The sequence below is a fragment of the Pieris rapae genome, chromosome 7 (genome assembly GCF_905147795.1).
Source record: "Pieris rapae chromosome 7, ilPieRapa1.1, whole genome shotgun sequence".
Classification (NCBI taxonomy): domain Eukaryota; kingdom Metazoa; phylum Arthropoda; class Insecta; order Lepidoptera; family Pieridae; genus Pieris; species Pieris rapae.
This window is the reverse complement of record NC_059515.1, coordinates 3,788,697-3,802,971: the sequence shown is the minus strand read 5'-3', so window position 1 is coordinate 3,802,971 and position 14,275 is coordinate 3,788,697. Positions and strand designations below refer to the sequence as shown.

The following is a 14,275-nucleotide window of genomic DNA, read 5'->3' as shown; positions in this document are numbered from 1 at the left end:
ATTATACTTCTGAAACTGGCCCTTATTAAATTTCTCAGATTTCTTAAGACATAGGCAAAACGCATGAGAACGGCGCAACCTCGCTATTGTAAAAATAATTACATTTCTTACACACTTTATGTAAGGTTGACGTTTGTGGAACAAACATACATGGAATTTGTCATTTTGAGAGCAAGCTGTAAGCTGTTATTAACAGATTAATAGCTAAGTGCAGCAAATTATAGATCTTAAAAGAAGCCAAAAATTTCAATAACTAGTTTTTATTTTACATTATTCGCAAAATCGTATTGTAGGTCATCATCCGATATGGTCTAGTGGCTAGGATACCTGGCTCTCACCCAGGAGGCTCGGGTTCGATTCCCGGTATCGGAATCTTTTATTCATTTTAAATTTCTATGATTACTCGTTTTAGCTATAGTATAACGAAAGCCTTTAATCACAGGTATTTTTGTTAATTACTACACTTAAACCTATTGACAGAAATTCCCAGTACAGTCGCGAACACAATAATAGTAATTGGACTATGCTGTTAACCAATTCAGCTAAACAATTAAACATAATTGACAACAGCGTAACTGTAGACTTAATGACATAATTGTAGAGAAACCATTTCATACATTCCTTTGCAATGTTTAATTTCGCGTGAATTTTGTTACACAACGCCACCTATGCGCGAATAACGGTATTAAATTGTCTAAGGTTCATATCTAGGTTCTGGGTTCTTATCGGAGTAGAATGTGGAGCTATCTTGATTCTATCTCCGTTTGTTCTGCAATTATTTTTCTTCAGTCTACTGCACAAACATTTTAAATTGCAAAATTATTTAATGTAGGAAAAACATTGTCGCTTTTCTTTGTGCTACGTGCATTTGTCGCTAGACTGGCTAAATAGTTTATGGTTTTGCAAAATGACTATGATTAAAGAAGTTGAATGCTCTCAATTATATATAGAGTATTTTAAGATAATGATTTGTAGCTAACAAAACAATATTGACTAAATAATATAAGACTTTCTTTAATATAATAATATGCATATCGTATACATGTAATTTCATATGAAGTTTTTGTTAAACAAAAATCAATGTTTAACTGATGAATTGTGCTGTAAAAAATAAATCAAGTTGTATATTTATTTATTTTAAAAAAATATTAGTTTATTTATTCCTCAGTTACATTAAAAGAAATCTTCTATAAATCAAAAGATTTTCTTAAAACATCTATCCAAGAATTTTTTACTCTGTGGGTGATTGTTAGGAAAAGTGTCCCTTGTTATAAAAGAATGTGCCTGATTTCTACGACTGAACTTTTTAGTAGCCAAAGCCTATGCTATGCTAAGCGTATGTTAGAGATGTGAGTGTGAACATGTTATTCCAAAATTAATGAAATACATTGTAGTTTTTGAGGTTATTCGTCACAAATAAAATACATATATTTCCCTATATATAAGAAAATGCGAATATAATAGTCGTCATCCACACTAGCTATAAATAAATATAGATTAGTTTTGGATATTACAAGAACTCGGTCAGTAGTATCATAACAAATTGATTTCATATTAAGCAAAAAGTTGTGAATGTAACGTAAAGAATTGATGATCAGCAGACAGCGGAACAGACAAAATTTTATGGCCATTATGAAAGAATGGTGCAAGGCAGAGAGTTGAAAATCAATTGTATTGTTTAATTAATATTTTCACTTCCTTATATTTATTTTGAACTTATTAGGGTTAATTGAAATATCGCGGAATATAATTAAATACGGCGGCACAATTTTTGAATAAAGTTTATCCTTAAGTGGTAAAAGAGTCTAGAAGTCTAATAAATCATAAACATATTCGCAAACATTTTATTAATTTGATTAAACAAAATAATGTTTCTACGGTAACAAAATTCTTCATAAGTATAATTCATTAATAACTAATTTGTAATAGACGCATGTATCAAGTTTTTATGGAAGTGTAAGGCTTAAAAATTCCACTAACCAGTCGAACGCGTGCGCACATGGAAGTAGAATAAAAACCTGTTGACCCTAATTTTGGTCGTTTCTCGCAATACTTGCATAAGTCAGTGGGAATATTCGGAGTCGACAAATTACGACATTCAAATCGATTCTCTATTTACGTCAACGCAATTAATTTTTGTGTAGCTTCATAACCGATTGGGTAAGGATTTATGTTTGTTTGAAATGCTTTATTATACAGCAAGAGTGCGATTCGTCTAGAGTCTAGACTCTATGTTAGCCCTAGAGGATAGATTCCTCTATAAAAAATTTAAAATTTATATAAATAAAAAATTTAATCTTTGACCACCAATTTTTATATCAATTACTATCAACTTTTATACAATTTAATAATTAATAAATAGTAATTAAATATACCTGTGACCTCTGCTTTAATATGAGCTTAATAAATAGCTTAATCTACGAGCAATACGCATCACGTATTTGATTCTACACAGAAAATAACAGAAATAATAATGAGAGACTGAAATGATGGTGTCTCGTGCATCCGACCACAAATCGCTGTTGGATAAGTTCTGCCTCCGAATTGTCAAATATAATATTATGCCTCCGAATTGTCAAATATAATATAATAAATAATGTCTCAGTAAGATGAAAAGCATAAGAGGTAACGTGGGTACCGCCAGCCAGCGGCGTCCGGCTCGCTCATATCATGAGGATTGTGGAGTATTCGACGAGTTGGCCTGGCAGGACACGACAAGACCACCATAACTAGTTTAAGTAAAAAAGTCTCAGACAGTCCCCTGCTGCTTAGCCTTTCTGCCACAGATTGGACTACCTGATCGCGTGGCTATTTGGAATGAATAATAAAAAAAATTGTTAATACGCTAAAGTTTTTTCAAAATATTTAATCCATAGCATTTTTAGAGTGCATAAATGATCTCGCATATATACCGTAAAAGTACAACTGTTTCGTTAAACAATTTCAGAACGAGTGAATAAAAAAGTGAAATGACCAATTTGATACGAATCTCACGATTTACGCTGTTATAATAATACACAACTATATCGTTACTGTATTGTTTATATTATTGTTTGTAGAGCCTAGTTACAAACGCAGGCTTCAATTAAATCAATTTCTTTCTATATGCGCAATCAATAATTTCTCGTAAAGGAATATTATGAGCTTGGCATGACTAAGCACCTACTAAAGTGTTTCCAAACCAATAATTCAACTTAAGGTTCTTCTAGAGCGTATTCTTAAAAGGCCAGCAACGCACTCGCGAGACCTCTGGCATTGAATGTCTATAGGCGGCGGTCTTCGTTTTAGTCGCCTTCGTCTGTTTATCTGTTTTACATGTTTTATAAAAAAAACAAAAAATAGGAAACCTATGTGGGCGTCGATAAGAAAATCATTAAAATCGATTAATTTATAATCTTAAGATTTTGATCCAAAAATCGACGCCATCAAAAACAGCTGCTTAATATATTTATCATTATTATTCTTCATATTCTATAACAGACACTGGCCTCTAACAATGATTTGAATTTATAATCTTATAAGTTATTGAACATCGATGCACAAAGCATAGAAATCATAAGCTACGCGGGTGGCACACACTGTTAAAGGGTTCAGGTTTTCTATATGAAAGTATGACGTTTTGTGATGAAATTGTGTAGCGTCAATCAATCACTTTGTGTAGCGTCTTTATTTAAACACTAGTTTGTATTATTTATAAACATTAAAAGGTCTTGTTTCATCAGTCAAGTTCTAATGAATCTTTATAATGTTTCACGTATATCATATAATATATCTTTATAGGAGGAGGATGGCTGGAGTAATTTGGCTAAAATAATTGTGGAAAATTAGGGTTAAAAACGCACTAAATACACAATTGAATTTTCCAATAAAATCTCTTCCTAGCTGGGAGAATTTAATGTCTTTTGTTTTTTTAGTAATAAAAATATTTCTACTTGCTTGTCATATATTTAAAGATTTCTGGAGAAATTTGTGTTCTATAGCTGTCGTTGTCTGATCCCTTTGGTGTGTTTTAGAAATCTTGTACATTTTAAGTTTTGACTTTGCTGGTGATCGATTCTTTTAGTATTTATTATATTTTCACTCTTTTTTTAGCTTAACAATTAATTAAGTGACTCACATCCTAATTTAAATAATTAACTGACATCGTTATACATTTTGACTTGATACACACATTGTTGTATGATTCTATATTATCTCTTTTAATTCAATATTATTTTATATTTATATCGTATTAAATGATTAGTGTGATTAACAATATACTTGTCAGTTGCATACGTAATGCCATTAGATAATTTAAATATTTGTTGTCGGTGAAAATAGTTGCGTTAGTGAAAGTGGTACGTGCTTCATGTGCTAATCAAACATTCTTGCTCTCATTTGGCTAAAGGAAATTAGAGGAAATCACTTTCCAAGTAACGTTTTGCACTTTTTACACAAGTTACGTATGACCAGTAGCGGTAATATAAATGTGGGTATAACAACTTAAAGCCTAACTTTGTGTAGTAACGACACTACGATGCTTCCGTTAAGTTTCCGTTATTATAGAACGACATATACGAGAATTTTTATAGTAGGTATTTTGAATAATTTTAGCAGTTTACGCGCTTTTTTGTTAATTATTTTTGCACTTCCTTAACTCTGAATTGGTGTTTTTTTTATTTTTTCATACTAGGCATGCCTGGAAGAAATCATTTTATCCATTATCTAATAACTTAAGTAACGTGTTTTTATATATGTATACCTATGTAAGTGTGAACAAATACATAAATAAATTTTCCAACAAATTTAGTTTACACGCAAAAAAAATTATAATTGAAAGAATGTTGCTTCATCCGTCCGATTAGCCCAAACAACAAATACGCCCAGGAAGCGCTGCCCATGTAAAGAATATAAAAATCTATCGTTACTTTTTCTTTCGTTACATAGTACAGCATAAATGTAATGTTATAAAAGGTCCTACATTGGTATTAACCAAAACTGATTATAGCTAAAATACCTAACCAAATGTACAGTGGTCATGTTGCGCTATTTTTTTCTCTTCATATGGGCTGCCTAAATAACTTGAATTCTGACAGGCAGTCAGTTAAATAACCACTAAAGTATTTTTCATATAACTATATTTTGCTTAGTATAAATTACGTAAATGAAAGAATGAGCTATAACAGTTAAATCAGAATGGATTTATTGAAAATCGAAACACTTTACTGCGTCGTAACGATTGATATTGTTTTTATAGAACAAGGGGCAAACGGGCAGGAGGCTCACCTGATGTTAAGTGATACCGCCGCTTATGAACACTCGCAATGCCATAGTAATATAACATTGAATTCAAAATAAATAATTGCAATCTGTTGATAACTAAACGTATTTCTGGGATGGACTTTTCTTTAAAATTATATTCATGTAGATACAAGACTGTCGTGGCTAATACTATTGAATTTTTTTAACAGACGTTAGGCCAATAAATTAAGATGTGGCCTATTGAAAGGCACGTCTGACCAGCACCAACCGCCGCTTAAATGTAACCCTTATTATGTTGCCTAGAAAAGCTGAAAGAGGGCAAGGAGTTTCAGTCCTTTGCTGTTTTTACAAGAAGCCACGCGTGCTTCTAGAGTTGTTTGAAAGCTTAAATATGAGAATAATTTACGTAATGTTAAATAATTTAAGCGTGAAAGCGTTGAAAACGTAGGATTTAAATATTGCTTATTTAAACACGGCGAGAGATGGCGCTAATATTCGAAAGCGGAACCGCGATGTGGACATATGCGTATTGTTCCCATGAATAGGAAAATTGTTTACTTTACTTATTACGCTTATATACATCCGGGTCGCCATATTCTTAACTCAAGATTTATGAGTATGTATAATATGGCATATTTTATTCATTGGTACGCGCATATGCTAAACACATTCTTTAAAAGCTGTATTTATTAAATGTAAATTATACGTATTGTTATACATGGTATAAAATCAATCCACAAATTCATAAGTACATTCAGTTCCAAGAGTATTTTGTTCGAATATGTATTGTTATATGTATTGAAGATTTTTATATGTACCTATATGACATTCTCGTGTTTGTGAACTCCTCCGAAAATGCATGATCCATTATCAGAGAAAATATTTACAGATCTACCGTATTCTGTAAATAGATTGTACACTATTATATCCCTTAGTGATGAGTGCGGCCTACTCGATTTTTCGGATATACATATTTGTTTATTCGTTATTTTTTCGTTACAATCGTGCATTAATCTATCGAGTAATATTATATGACGATGACCACATCCCTTACAAACTAACAATAAGTTATATTTTATTTAAGTACCAAAATATTTACTAATAATAATGTATATCGCAAAATGATTACCGGGTCAGCTAATGTAATATAAAGTTGTCAAAACATTCTCTTTTCGAGACTTACCAAAGTATATGGCCGGGTTTATACATTTAATTTCCTCTATTTACAAGACGCGGTCAGAGACATTGTATCATAATACGATGATTATCACTTAAATAGGTGAAAGTGAAGTTAATTGTAGCGGCTCTCACTTGTTATCTTCACAAAGAGAGGGTCATTAAGATATGTTACCTGAGGTTATATAGAATCTGATTATATCGCAAAATCTGTGTAGCTGTCTACTACAATAAAAATATTCATTTTCTTTATTTATATGTAAACAAATAGTTATACTTCTTCTAGATAGTTAATTATCTGTTCTGTGTCAAAACTGACGTTCTATTTAATTGGAATACAGAGAAATAGTCTGTGGAAAAGACACGAGTTATGGCTTGTCATTTGAATTTTTACAAGAATAATTTTAGTTAGAACATTTTGGATTTTAATAAATAAAGTAAAATAATTAAAAGTAAAATGTTCCGAATGTCTACCCGAGCCGAGGTGCAGCCGAAGGTGAGGGTTAGTCGAAACTCTTTGCAATGACAGGCTTTCCGCACATGTAATGAAATATACTATTTCCATACTCGTCATGAGCGCAGTCAAATACATCGTCGTACAGAAAAAAATGGTTTGACTGCTCTAAAAACTAGATTTAAGTTCGACGTCCAAGAATCTTTAATCTAATTTAGGGTAGTTCATATAAGTCAGAAGATAACAAATTATGATGCAATTCATCCAAACCCCAGATCAAAGCTTTTTTTTCAAGCGTTTGTACAACAAAATTACTACGAAGTATTCATACTTCCACTGAGCGTAAATTATGTACAAATGTAATTAAAATAGTGTTAATTAATTTCAACTTTTACAGAATCATAACCTCCTGTAATATTATGCTTTGTGAAAGGCGTATTTCGGTTAACCGACCGCGTCTAATTACCGGACTCTCACTATCAATTAAGAGAAAAATATATAAACCTATGTTGTTTAAATAAACCGCTCCAACTATCACGTTTGGAATACAATGTGAAGAAAACTACCAACAGGAAACAATATTAGTGAAAAAATGCAATTTGTAATTACACGTATTTACATTGATTTTATAAAAATAGAGGTTAGTGTAATTAAAACATTTCGCGCCATATCTTACGGTCGAGGACTCAGTGGTGTATTTACCAGCCGGCTGAGAAGGCTGGAGTCTAGAGAGGGAAATTTAGGGGGGCGATAAATAAAGGGTAGCAATACAACAGAATCCACTGGCCATCCAATACCAATGGTTTTACAACCTTTCAGCTCCGGGCCTCAGAATTATGTGTCTGTTCCGTGATTATTTCTAATATGAAAGTAGGTGATCAACCTTCAGTACCACATACGGACCAATTTTAGGCATAAGGCATAGTTTCCTTACCAGGTTTTCCTTTACCTTACGAGCGAAAGCGCCCATTGAAAGTCCATGGGATCGAACCTAATTAGTAGAATCTACCTACCTTCCTAGTGGTTATTACCACTTGGCTAACACTGCTGCTGCAGTTTGATAAGGTAAATAAAAAATCATTATAGACTTTCTTTTACTATGTGTATATATAAATTCATTCCCATTGAGGCATTCTTAGTTCTTCACTTACAAAGCGCCACGTCTATATTCTCTAAATTGAATATGACTTCAATAATAGGTTTAATAGCTTCCAACTCGTCATAAAAAGTGCTGCCTATACAGTTTATGTAATCACAGCACGATCGTCACGGTAAAGGGTGCTTTGTGAATACTAATTCAATCGTGGACTTGGGTCGTGATGGCGGGGTGTCACCCGTGAAAGTGTCTGATGCACTTTTGACGCTTAATGACATGAAAAACGAGGAGTTGAATAAACATTTTTAACGGATATCATGCGAAAGAAGACACGAGTTAGTTTCTAGTGTATGTGAGTGCCTTTACCCATCTATATCAGAATCAATAATTTTTATTAAGTCACTATACTTTTTCTTTTTCTTATAAATAAATCTAACATGCACCTGAGTTTCATGCATATTGAGTTTCATGATCGGACGTAAAGGCAGAATACAAATATGTATCATCTCGACGTCCGTCGTTCCAGAACTACATAAGCGTTTTGTTAGGTAATTGCCTCGCACCAGCTCTATGTGGAACCAGCTTCCCACTGTATTATTTCCAAACCAATTCGACTTAGGGTCATTCAAGAAAAGAGCGTATCAATTCGAACGTCCGGCAACGCATTTGCGAGTCCACTGAGAATGTGAGTGTATGGGCGGCTGTCATCTACAACAGGTTTGGCTCCTATTACATAAAAAACAAAAAATCAGACACGGGATAATTGTAATGTCCAATCCATAAGCCACTACAGATTGATCAATTTTGTCATGAATAAAGTTTAAATACACGAATAATTATTAGAACTGAAACTAAACCACATGTCAGTTAATTTGTATTACGAATGTTACATTGACTATAATGTCAACCCTCGGTGCGCGATCTACCTATTCGTACACAGAGGCACAACTCAAACATACTGTTTACCATACAATTATGCGCCTACGTCTATATTGAAGGTTGACTGATTCATTATTTTACTGACTGCAATAACAAACCCGTAATATGGTCGGATGATTGAAATAGAAACTATTATTTATCACGATAAATTTGTGCGTGAATGGTTGAATAATTCAGATAAAACGCTTAGGAGGAGAGACAAATATTGCCAATTTATCAACCAAACCAATACGGCTTCGCCCACTTAATCCCTCTCCAGTTGAGTGTACGGAGGTAACAGTTAACATGAGGTAAGCTTCCCGCCGGCAAATAGGTAAAAATATTGTCCCTATAAAAAAAATTCACTGTAATCTTGGACTTCGCGTCACACACGGGCGGAGATGCGTCTATAATATCTATAAAAATGTAACATAACTTAAAGAATGATAGAACGCAAAAATACCACACGCAATAAACGCCCGTTAAGAGTAACGCTACTTTCTTCAACGTCAAGTGACTTAAGATGTTGTCAGAAGGCCGTTAACACAAGGCTGCTTACATTTGCAGCTTACGAATAGTCATTACGAAAGTAGCTTTACCTGTGATGACATTGACATGCATTTAATTCGAGAACGATCGTTGTACTTCTCTATATATCGCTAAAGATACGGATTTACGAGAAATATGCTAATACTGCGGCATCAAAGTGCCCATAATAGTATAACATCGAATGTATGTATGTAAAACTGGGAATAGCTGAACGTAGAACTAACATTAAAACTCTCGTAAAGTTTGTGATAAGAACTCCGAACAGCTTTCGCATTATACCGGAACCTCGGTGGCACATTTTTGCGTATATTTCAATGATAATTTTCAGTTAATTCATCCATGACTTTGTATACCAAACCGATATTTTTTGTCAAACTCCCTCAGAAATCTAATAAAATTGTGCCTTCCTAATCGTTTACCAAAAACGTGATCCACCACCGAGGTTGATTACCAAGGTTCCAAATCGTAACAATTAGGGCTCACAGAAATCAGTCAGTGTTGAATTGAATAAAACTGCTGCCAAAGAATTTTGAGGTGTGATCAGGAATTTTTTGCTTTCACCTGGGCTCGTCAATGTAAATGTGAAGGAAAAATTACGCGGGCGGCATTGAATGCTATTTGCATTGCACTGTATCAAGGATATTACGTGATAAAATTATTACTATGTACTTGACTTTGGTCAGAATTTACACTATTTTAACCTTTTGTACACAGAAAATTTTCTAGATTGTGGTCATATCGTTGTTGTAATACATAATAATACATACATATACAATTTATATAATCGGTCATGGTTTTGCAACTCAGAAATAAAATACACAGAAATAAAAGTGTTCTTTTGATTTTCAAGTAATTTTCCATATATATTGCTGTAAGTACTTATTAATATTTATGCATATATAATATAATGGCGGGAGCTGGCACAGTAAATCTCCCGCCAATTGCTGGGTGATACTTTATACTATATTTCATATTTATAGTGTTTAAACTTTAAAATACCAAATACAATTTAATATTTAATTTCTTCTTAGTTATTAGTGTGTTTTTAAATTCTAATTATTGTGTTATAAATTTTGAAGTAAGGCTTTGTCTATATAACTTGCACCTAAAAATACAATATTTGATCCACTGGCAAATAACTGAATGATTGTCGACCTTAATCTGACCTTAAAGACCTTACCAAACCACCGCACCTCTACAAGTTTACACAGCCAAATTTAAACTCTAAGCCGGTGAGCTACGGTATAAATTCCACTTATAGATATTTAGTAACATTCTTGCTATTTTGTTTCTTATTTACATTTGTGTTGTAGGCTTATTTAAGTTACTTCATCCGTTGTTAAGATGGCCTATTGATAATAGTAATTTTACTGTCGAATATTTTGGTATATCAAGGTAAAAGCTTCCTAAGCTGTATGTAAATATTTAGGTAACAAATTATGTAATAATACTGAATGAATGTTCGTGTAGGTATATATCATTGTTTAGAACTATGTAATTTGCATACTTGTTTATGTTGCAACAAATTTATTACAACATAAAATAGGGGACAAGTGGCAAACTACAGGCTTTATAACCTCATTGAGGAAGGAAATAATGTTTTGAGGAAATAAAAATTAAAAAAGATATGCCCCGGGTGAGGATCGAACTCACGACCTTAAGATTATGAGACTTACGCGCTGCCTACTGCGCCACCGAGGCCGGTGGAAACCATTGCGAAATAGGTCATCAAATAGATAATTAAGATTAATTTATAAATGCTAGCAATCATATTTATGATATTTTATTTAATAAACATCCTTTCGTGAGAATTGGCTAACATACACATACTGTTATAATATTAATAAAACAGGCAAAACTTTTCCGGCTTCTATTTGATTTGTTTTTCATGGAATCGCACAGTTACTTTTAGACATTGTAACAGTCTCTGTTGCGATTTTCAAACTGGCATCAACGATTCCTCTATATATATATAGAAATACACATATATTCAATTAATTCATTAATCAAAAGTTTTTTTTAACAAATAAAAAAAAACTGTGTTTATTTACGTACACACACTTAGGAGCAAAACACTTAAAATCGACTTTGTGTCCATAAGTAAACAACTAAGGTAATTTAAATTTGGAATACGTAAAACCTAGTTTTACGCAGAATTACTGTGGGTGACTTCTTTATACTTATCCTTCATTGTATTTCATGACATTGTTTAAAACTATATTATTTTTGAGTTCCTGGTTCTTTAATGGAACAAGTGATGATTACTCCGCCACTTACAGCGTGTAAATTGTATAGGTTTTTATGGAGCCTGCCCACGGCTATTCGTGACTGACGTAATATATCTGTGTTGTACATAAATAATTATGTATAGATGAGAACACCGATGAATAATTATTTTTGTAATTTAAAACACATGATCAACAATTATTTAGTGCGCAATTACATACACTTTTGAAGCTTAATACTTGGTTTCTAAGACGATTTTTAAGACATGTCGTTTGACGGTGTCCGCATATAGATTTATTGGTGCTGTCGGGGTTCGAACGCAAGATCTTAGGGTTGATGTGCACTTAATTATTAGGTTACCACTGCTCTATCTAAGATTATTTATTTGTTAAATCGACAATGTTAGTTAGAACATTCAAAATATAAACAAGAGTTCTTACATGAATGATAAATTTTTTTTATTAAATTTATAAGCTCTAGAATCCTGTCGACCTGAATAATTATTTTTTTTACACAAAATATGTAAAATTTAATTAATATACACATGCATTAATGGGTTTAGTGATGACAAGGCATCGCTGTCGACATGGCCATACGCGAAAAGATTGTTTCATGGGGTGTTACACAAATACACCTCCACAGACGGTGGAGGGGTATCAAAGGTTATCCGTAAACCCTGGCTTTGAACGTTTCCTGTCTATGTGCGCAATTAACACTTGATAGTGTGATGAAGGAAAAAAATCTACCTGGGGATCAGCTCATGAAATCTGAGCTTCAAAGTTATTAATGCCACTAGACTATTTTAATGTTTGAAAATATTCGAAGAATTTCTTGCTGAATTAAATATTGGAGACTCATACATTAATTTTATTATTGTACTAAAGCATTTTGCATTTAAATTTAATTCTATATTAAAAATGACATTTGAGGCAATATATGTAGAATATCTAAATTTATTAATATCTAGAGGCTCGGAATGTATAGTCTATGTGTGTATGAGACACGTAATAAAATACAAGAATCTTGTATTGGACATGAACAGCTATTTGTATATGGATGCGTTCTAGTTCAACTTGCACATACTGTACACCTTGTGCTAAATAAATCACTTTTACTAACTACTTTAATCATGTGCCAAGAATAAATTGGTCTGTCCAAAGCCTTGAAAATTGTTAAACGGTATTTTTTTATGCAAAAACGTCTGTACTTAATTAATGAGGGAATTAAATTTTCAAATTATAAATGTGGATTTAAAGTTAAAATAAACATGATACTGAATGTTACTACAGTTACATTGTTATTTCCTTGTATAAAGAATGGTTACCATGGTAACATCGAACATAAATCCTTGTATTATAGTTAGTAGCTTTACGATCGTAAAATTTTCATTATTTAAGAAATTCATTTGAATAAGGAAGAAACAAAATTACCTTAAACACACAATACAACAAAAAGCCTTTCACTATTTAAACGTCACATAATACATACCTAATTGATGTGATAAGAAAATTAATGAATAGCATCTAAATTTTAAAATATGTGTGCGAAATTTCTAGAAACAATCATTGGTCAACCAAAAGAGGATCAAATATTATGTGAAAAACTAAAGTTAGGTATGATGCGGTGTTGTAAGTAAATTGAGTTATCTGTGATCACGGCATAGTTTCTGTCCCGAAAAAGTTAATTGTTTATTACAGTACTTAGTAGTACTGTAATAAACAATTACAATACTGTAAAAAACAACAGTATTCCTTTTAAGAGTGTTGGCCTAGTGGCTTCAGCGTGGGACTCTCATACCTGAGATCGTAGGTTCGTACCCCGGATGTGCACCAATGGACTTTATTTCTATGGTGCGCATTTAACATTTGCTCGAACGGTGAAGGAAAACCTCGTGAGGAAGCCGACATGTCTTCGACCCAAAAAAGTCGACGACGTGTGTCAGGCACTGGAGGCTGATCGCCTACTTGCCTATTAGATTTAAAAATGATCATGAAATAGATTCAGAAATCTGAGGCGAACACCTGAAGAGGTTGTAGCGCCACTGATTTATTATTTATTTCTTTCTTTCTTTATACCAACCCTACTTACAAAGTTATGTAACCCGCAGGTGCAATTTATCAATAACTATCTGTCATCTAATTGATTACCTACAATGACAATAGGCTTGCATAAATTAACATGTGTCAAAATACCGTGTAGTAATGTAGTTGTCAAAATGTTACCAAGGCCAGGTGTGAATTGTAAGCCTTTCGATAATTATATATACACTACACAGGAAATTACTTTGAAACAATCTTTTGTTTAGTGTTGTTTAATTTTGTTTTAATAGTGCGATAGATTTTTAATCAAACCTATGTTTGATTCATAAAAATATGATTACGTAACATTTTTGTTATGGTTTTAATTGTTACTAACAAAACTGAGGTTTAACGAAAATAAAAGTAGCAGGAATTAACAGACGGGCGGCGGTATCACTTAACATCAGGTGAGCCTCCTGCCCGTTTGTTGTTCTATAAAAAAAAATCACAATTCGAAATAATAGTCTGTGTCATATTACAGCGTAACGAAAAAGCAATAAATTTTTTTAGTAAAACTTACTAAAAATTTTATTGCTT

At 32.7% G+C, this 14,275-nt stretch overlaps 1 protein-coding gene and 2 non-coding genes across 4 annotated transcripts in view; 1 reads left to right on the top strand and 2 right to left on the bottom strand.

Moving 5' to 3' along the window:
- The window catches only part of LOC110993803, a 50,055-nt gene that overhangs the window by 27,075 nt on the left and 8,705 nt on the right, over window positions 1-14,275 (bottom strand). The gene's annotated exons all lie outside the window — the stretch shown is intronic.
- Trnae-cuc lies at window positions 301-372 on the top strand. Its single transcript has one exon. It is a non-coding gene; the product is annotated as a tRNA-Glu (tRNA).
- On the bottom strand, window positions 11,063-11,135 carry Trnam-cau. Its single transcript has one exon. It is a non-coding gene; the product is annotated as a tRNA-Met (tRNA).